We start from the raw sequence: 7264 nt of genomic DNA on the forward strand, positions 1-7264 counted from the left end.
GTAATAGTTTACTGAATGGCTGCTCTCAACACAACCATGTGGATATGGGAGGGAAGATTAAAAAATGCATTGAATAGACTACATTCCCACTCATCCTTTGTGACTTAGCGCAGGTGGCCCTCCTCCAGGAATCACTCCAGATCCCCTTACTGGGTTGGATGCTTGCATTCCATACACTCTTACTGTCCCACCCACATGCCTCATTGTCTACTACTGCCATTATATTTTTCAATGATCTGTTTCTGTATCAATCTCTCATGAACTCTGTGAGGACAAGTGTGTAACCACATTCAGTTTTATATCCCAAACTCTGAAGATACAAAAACAAAGCAATAATGAATTTACTGGAGATTTCTGGAAAAACAAGTAGACGATTACTTCAACTGACATGTGAACTTTACTTCTAAAACTCTAGACATAAAAAGTCACCATTTCAAACTTTCTCTAGATTCAGTTTACATTCATCCTCTTACAGAGCAAAATCAAGTGACTAATGAGACACTTCCAAATCTTATTACATTGTCAGTTTCTCTTAAAAGTAATATTAAAAGATAATCTATATATTTGATTATGTATATTTAAAATCACTTAAGTTACCCAATATTATGCAGAAAAGCATGTGAAAGCCACACAAATAAATTCCTAATATGCTTAAGGATTTTCCAAACCCAGCTCATTTGATAGTCTGTTGACCATTAAGTTAAATAAAACCCCAATTCATTGACACAGGCATTCTCTACCTTCCCCAAAAAAGCAGGAAAAGGTAGTATTTTTCTCATCACCGTCAAGGAATATATCAAATATGTGCAAAAAAATGAACAAAAGGTAAAGCAGCAAGGAGGAACTTGATGAAATTGGCAAAACAATGTTCTGCTCTCCCTCTGCTGGCTCCTAAGCAGTATTGCTCTTCAAAGATCTGCCCAAAGGCCTAATGAGGGTTCTCTCATATAATCCCTAAAAATATTTACAACTGTTCATATTGTTCATCTAAATAAGTCCCCTCTCAGGCCAAAACATCCCCACCAAAACCATCAGTACGCAGTCCTCTCATTAGTAATGGCCGATACAGAAAGGCCAAAACATGTAGACTCGAAGGGCTTGACTCCTAATTTTCAAAGAAAGTAATTCAAAAGAGAGTTATATGTAATATTATATTTTCTGGTTTTCTAAGAATATGATTCTTACTCATAGATTGTGGTGTAGGCTGATTAAGCAGGGGAAACACTGCATTTTGAGTTAGATGACATGGGTATGAGTCTTGGCTTTCCCTATTACTTACTGGTTGTGTAACCGTTACTAATTGTCACTTATATATTGGTTGTATAATATTACTATTTCTGGAGCTGGGTTTTATCAACCTCTACATGAAGAAGCTGTGCAACAGAATTGTTGGATCCTTTTCCAGTTCTAATATTTTATGATTCCAAGTGCTGTTGAATTACAAAATTTTAATGATTTATTTCTGCTTTTTCTTTATACCATTTGGGCCATTCTCAGACATAAGCAAAAGGGTCGAAACCGTTTCTGTGATCATCAGCTTCCTTCCTTGATATAGTGCCAAACACACTGTGGACATGCAAACGAATCTTAATTGATACAATAATGATTATGATGGCAATGAAGAGCCCAGGGATTTTAATTTGAGCCAAAATCTCTCCTGGTTATATGGCTAGTATTTTGAGTAGCAGCTGTGAACAGATCTGCATTTCCTTCCCCCACGCCACCCCCACAACAGTCTGAAATCTTTGCTTCAAATGAGAAAAATCAGAAGCTAAAAATGCAGCTTCAATCTGTCCTATTGTCCAGTCGTTAAACTCCCTATAACGCATTTCTTTAAATCAATTGACTCTTACATATTGTTCCGAGGGAACAGGTACAAAGTGGTGAGAGGGAAGGCAGAAGATGCAGGATCAAATAACAACAAATAATAATTCAGGTTAATATCCATCTTTCAAGATTAGAACATAGCATGTCATGAATGACAGAACATATGTGAGCTGATCACTCCAGTGTTTCCAGATATAATTGGAGGTTCATAAATAGCAGCAAGAGTAATTATAGCTACCAGTTACTGAGAGCTCACTGTGTGCCAGGTACTTTCTATATGCGCGGGTGCCTGCGTGAACGTGTGTGTGTGTGTGTGTGTGTGTGTGTGTGTATAAATGAGATATATACATATATATGTGAAGGGTATGGTGATATTGTGATACTGTAATCTATAAAAAGAAATTTATATTTGGTCTTGGTCTCCTTTTCTAGCAGGAATTTAAAACCCTTGGAATTTTCTAAGTGGTCAGTTTAATTAAAGTGTCTTTTGTGATTCATAACAAGCTCCTTAAACCACACCACAGTTTATGTTAACGAAGGGACTACTGAAAAGCTACAAAGGTCGGGAGGGAAATGGGGCTGGAGATTAAGCTAGTCACCAGTGGCCAGTGATTTAATAGATCATATCTATTTAATGAGGCCCTAAAAACCCAAAACACAAGGTTCAGAAAATCTCCCAGGTCGGTGAACACATACAAGGTTCTAGGAAAGTGGTGTGCCCCAGTGAGGGCATGGAAGTTCTCTGTGCCTCTTCCTACATACCTTGTCCTGTGCATCTTACCTAGTGGTTCCTGTTATACCATTTTCTAATAAACTGGTAATCTATTAAGTAAAACGTTTTCTTGAGTTCTGTGAGATACTCTATCAAATTAACCTAAGAAGGAAATGATGGGAACCTCTGATTTATAGCCAGTGGATCAGAAGCCCTTATGATTAGCATCTGATGTGGAGAAGGGGCAGTCTTGTAGGACTGAACCCTTAACCTGTGGGACCTGACACTATCTCCCAGCTGGTGTCACAGAACTGCTGTAACTATTATAATAGTACTGTTGCAGTATTAATTGTGTCTACAATACCTCAAACTCACCCATAGAAATCACAGATTTTTTGTATCAATTAAAGTTGTAACAGATATCTTAAAATATTATCTATATTCATAACTACTTTGAAATTATGGTAGTTGTTAGATTTGGTACTAGACTATGCCATTTTATGCAGTTTTTAAACATATCTGCAAATTTTTTTATATTCCTCCCATCAAGAGGTAGGAGCTATGTTCCCACCCCTTGAATCTGGACCAAGCTCAATGACTTGCATATAATCAACAGAATGAGGTGGAAGTGACAATACATGACTCTAGGGGATAAGTCACACAAGGCTAAGCAGTTTTCACCTTGCTGGAACACAAGCACTGGGAGCTCTGAGCCACCATGTAATAAACCCAGATACCCTATGGTTACTATGCTATGAGAAAGACCAAACAAGCCTAAGCAGAGAGACCTGAAAGAAAGAGCGAGCAAGTTCACCAGGCTCCAACTATTCTTGTTTTGATTGGTAGAAATGTGTGTATTACAAGGTCTCTCTACTCTGGCAGATGGGAACACAAACCATTCCCAGCTCTGTGTAAGCATCAGAAGGTGTTTGGCCTACTGCTTTTTGGTGCCAGGTCTCATAGTTTCAGTCTTCATTGCACAGATCAATAATCAGCCAAAGGACAAGGGGAAAGCTACACCTGGGCAGACGGACCCCTCTCTGTGCCACTTCCTCCTCTCTGATATCTTCTCCTTGGCTTTCCTCAATTCCTATCTCTGTCTCCTCCATTCAGTGAAACTACTGGTCTCTGTTTAAATTTCCTCCTTGTCTGCCTTCCAGGTAGTAGGGTGGAGTCATTGTAGGACTTACCTCATTTCTCTTCTCTCAGGGATCACAATTATGTATTGCTTGTGGTCCAATGTCTGAAAACAGCCACTTCATATATTATGCCCAATTTTCTAGTTGTCTCCAGGGGGAAGGCAATTCCGTACAAGCAGAAGTTCAAATATAACTGTTAAATTTTACATAAAAAAAACTGAATTATGCTGTCTGATCTTAAATTCATACTCAAAAGTACAAAAAAAAAAGCCTCTCATACTATATTATTACTAGCAAATATTCTCAAAAATGTTCCCTATGGTAGCTGTTATCATCTCTAACTTCCCATCCTTTACCTGGGCATATTCTGGCTTCTTCACTGATAGAGTTCTTATCACACTATCCATAACCACCCTTATTACTCTAGCTTAAGATTACACTTTAGTTCTTTTCTTACTGGACCTTCTACAGCTGTGCTATCCAACATGGTAGCCACTAGCCACCTGTAGCTACTGAGTACCTGAACTGTGGCTAGTTCAAATCAAGAGGTGCTAGAGGTATGAAAGGCACATCAGATTTCTAGGACTTTGTATGAAAAAAGGATATAACATACCTTATTAATTTTACACGAATTACATGTTCAAATGTTTTAGATATAATGGGTTAAACAAAGTAGAGTTCTAAAATCAATTTCACCTGCTTTTTTACCTTTGTAATACAGCAACTAGAAAACGTGACTTGCATTATACTTCTAATGACCAGTACTGCTTTATAGCAACCTCTTGTACTATTAAAAGCCCTGCTTTCAACTCTCTCTGTGGTTTTTGGGACTCTGCTGTTCCCTTGTTTTCCTGCTACCTCACTGTTTGCGCCTCAGACCTCTCTTCTGAGACCTAAAACTATTGTTCTCAAATTTTGGCATGCTGCAAGATCACCAAATTGCCTGCCAAAAATGCAGATTCTTAGAGTTTATCTGTAGAGATTCTAATCTAATCTGGTACAAACATTTCTTATTAAGAAGATTCTCAATTTTGTTCTCATCTCCTCTCTGTTATCTTCCAACTGCTTACTGCACATCTTGGGGATGTCTCAAACTTAAATACCTAACATTTAATTCTTTGTCTCTATTTTCCCTAACCCTTTGTCCTCCTAGTTACCTAAGCAAGAACCCTAAAATCATTCTCTCCTTCTTCCTCACCTCTATATTTAATCAGTTATAAAATCCAACAAAATCTAATAGCTTAACCTCTATCCGCTCTATGCTTCCTTAAATCCCTTACTTCAGGGCTTCTCAATCCTGGCACTACTGATATCACAACAGTTCTTTGTTGTGAGGGATTGTCTTGTGCATTGTAGGATGTTTAGAAGTTTCCCTGTCTTTACCCCAGTAGTTATCAGTAGCACCCCCTAGTTTGAAAAACCAAAAATGTCTCCAAACATCACCAAATGTCTTGGAGGCGTCGGGACAATCACCTTCTAACCCCATAGAGCCACTGCTTTAGTTGATTGAGGCCCTCATTATTAATCACTTGCCTTAGGGCAAGAGATTCCACCTGGTCCCTCCAGCCCAGGACTGCACCTCTTCCCTATTTTCCACTCCTTATAGTTTTAGTTTTCTTCAGTATAAAATCTAGTATTTCTAATATGCCACAGAAAGGGTACTATCTGTCCTTTACTTACCTCTCCAGCTTCTCACTCCAACTATACTGAATTCCTTGCAGTTTCCTTAAGGATGGAAGAAAGTCATAAGAACTGTTAGTCAGAAGAAGTGTTAAGTACACTAGTAGCTTATGAGATAAATGCAAAACTCCTAGGATGTTTTATATATAGAATATGAGTAACTATGTACTTTGTGAAACATAGGCAGAATTGTGTTAAATATACATAGTAAGTTAGTAAACTATAAGGCATGCCAAAGTTAAATAAAAAACATGATGGAAGAGGGTCACTTACAGTCAAAAAGGGGTAGAAAAACTAAGGTATGAATAGCTGTGCCATCTCTGGCCTGAAAGCTTTGTTAGCCCTAAATTAGCTACCCATGACACCTAGTATAGTCTCATATGTATGTATTCTATCCAAGAAATGCAAATAAGATCAGTGGTCTGTTCATCAAACTAATAGTAGGCTCTGGTGGTGGCCAGGCATGTTTCCCTGCATATCCAACAGAGCAGGGTGTGCCACTGGCCCAAAGCACTTTCCACCTGTGGGCGTCCTTGCTATAACCTCAACCTAGTCCTCATAAGCATATCATCAGTGGAAAGGCTGATGTGGCAGACAGAACATATGAATATTGCATAACTCATGATTCAAGTGATGTCGTCCTTCCACTTGCTTACACCCTATCCTAAGCTTGTCAACTTACTCCAATTATTTCCCTTACTTCTCACTGGGTATTTAAATTGATTCAATAAACCAGACTATTCAAGCATTTTAATTTGGTCTGTGAGCCTTCTGTTTTATTACCCCTAGGATGGCTTAACTAGTAGTGCACTTGGAGGCCACCAGTGTATCAAGTTATTTTTCCATATGACAGCTCAATTCAAGCATTAATCTCCTCCCAAATGCCCCTGCTTTCATGCCTTTCATTTTATCCTGTTCACACCCTTGTGTTTCTTCTATGGCATTTATCACACCACAGTGTGATTAACTGTCTACTCCTCTCTCACTAGTCTGTGAGCTCTTTCAAAGCAGAGATTTTTTTTTCATTATTTCTTAGCAAAGTACCAAGAGCAAAGTAACAAAAGAACAATTGAATGTGACCTGCAGACACAGCTGAGCTGATTATCCCTTGTTTTTGCCTTTCTCCCATACCTTAGTTCTAAGATTGACTTGATTTTAGTGAGCAGCAAAACCCTACCTGGTTGCAGAGCAGAACGGAAGTGGTAGGAAGGACCACAGATAGGCTCACTGCATGAAAACAACCTACAGTGGTGTGTTTCACATCACTAGCAAGCTGGGATGTCGGTGTGCCTTATCCTATTTCCCCGGCTCACATTTTTCACTTGGTTGGTCAAAAAAACAATACTTTGGGTGTTCCCCACCACACACACCTGAAAACTGAAGGCTGAGACCCTTCAGTCTAAGAAATCACAGGCTCTCAAAGACTAGACCAATAAATCCACTTTAAAAACTGAGCACCTAAACTGTGGCTGACAATAAGGATACAAGAAATACACTGTTTCTTCCCTCAGAAAATTTACAAACATCCTCCTGGAAGCCTACATTTTACTTGAATAAACATACCTATGTTTATAGTTTATAATAAAAGAGATGCATTTCGGAACAGATTTCACTTGAACAAAAGAAATCACATAAAACGTGAGACTATAAATAAAGGTTCTGTTCTTGAGGTTCTTGTAACTCATTCACTTCTCCAGGGATTAGAGGAGTGGGGTGCAAAAATTTGGCCTCACGCACAGGCGCAGAGATTTGCGAACACAGTCTAAGTCAGTTGAACCTGTATCTTGTAAGAAATGGCCCCAGGGAGCTCCCAATTCCCTAACCTCAGAGAACAGACGGCAAAACTGAGAGAGCTTCCGAAGCAACCATTGCCTCACGTTGCGTCTTCGGCCCATTAACGCCGCCC

The 7264-nt window shown here is 39.0% G+C and overlaps 1 long non-coding RNA gene across 1 annotated transcript; it reads right to left on the reverse strand.

Annotated features, from left to right (window-relative positions):
• Positions 1-3735: 3735 nt before the first annotated feature.
• LOC103659359 lies at positions 3736-7254 on the reverse strand. The gene is made up of 3 exons (XR_567468.2): positions 7182-7254; positions 5359-5403; positions 3736-3871 (listed from the first exon to the last, which is right to left on the reverse strand). It is a non-coding gene; the product is annotated as an uncharacterized LOC103659359 (long non-coding RNA).
• Between the last annotated feature and the right edge of the window lie 10 nt (positions 7255-7264).

Source organism: Ursus maritimus, unplaced genomic scaffold, assembly GCF_017311325.1.
Source record: "Ursus maritimus isolate PB19 unplaced genomic scaffold, ASM1731132v1 scaffold_23, whole genome shotgun sequence".
Taxonomy (NCBI): domain Eukaryota; kingdom Metazoa; phylum Chordata; class Mammalia; order Carnivora; family Ursidae; genus Ursus; species Ursus maritimus.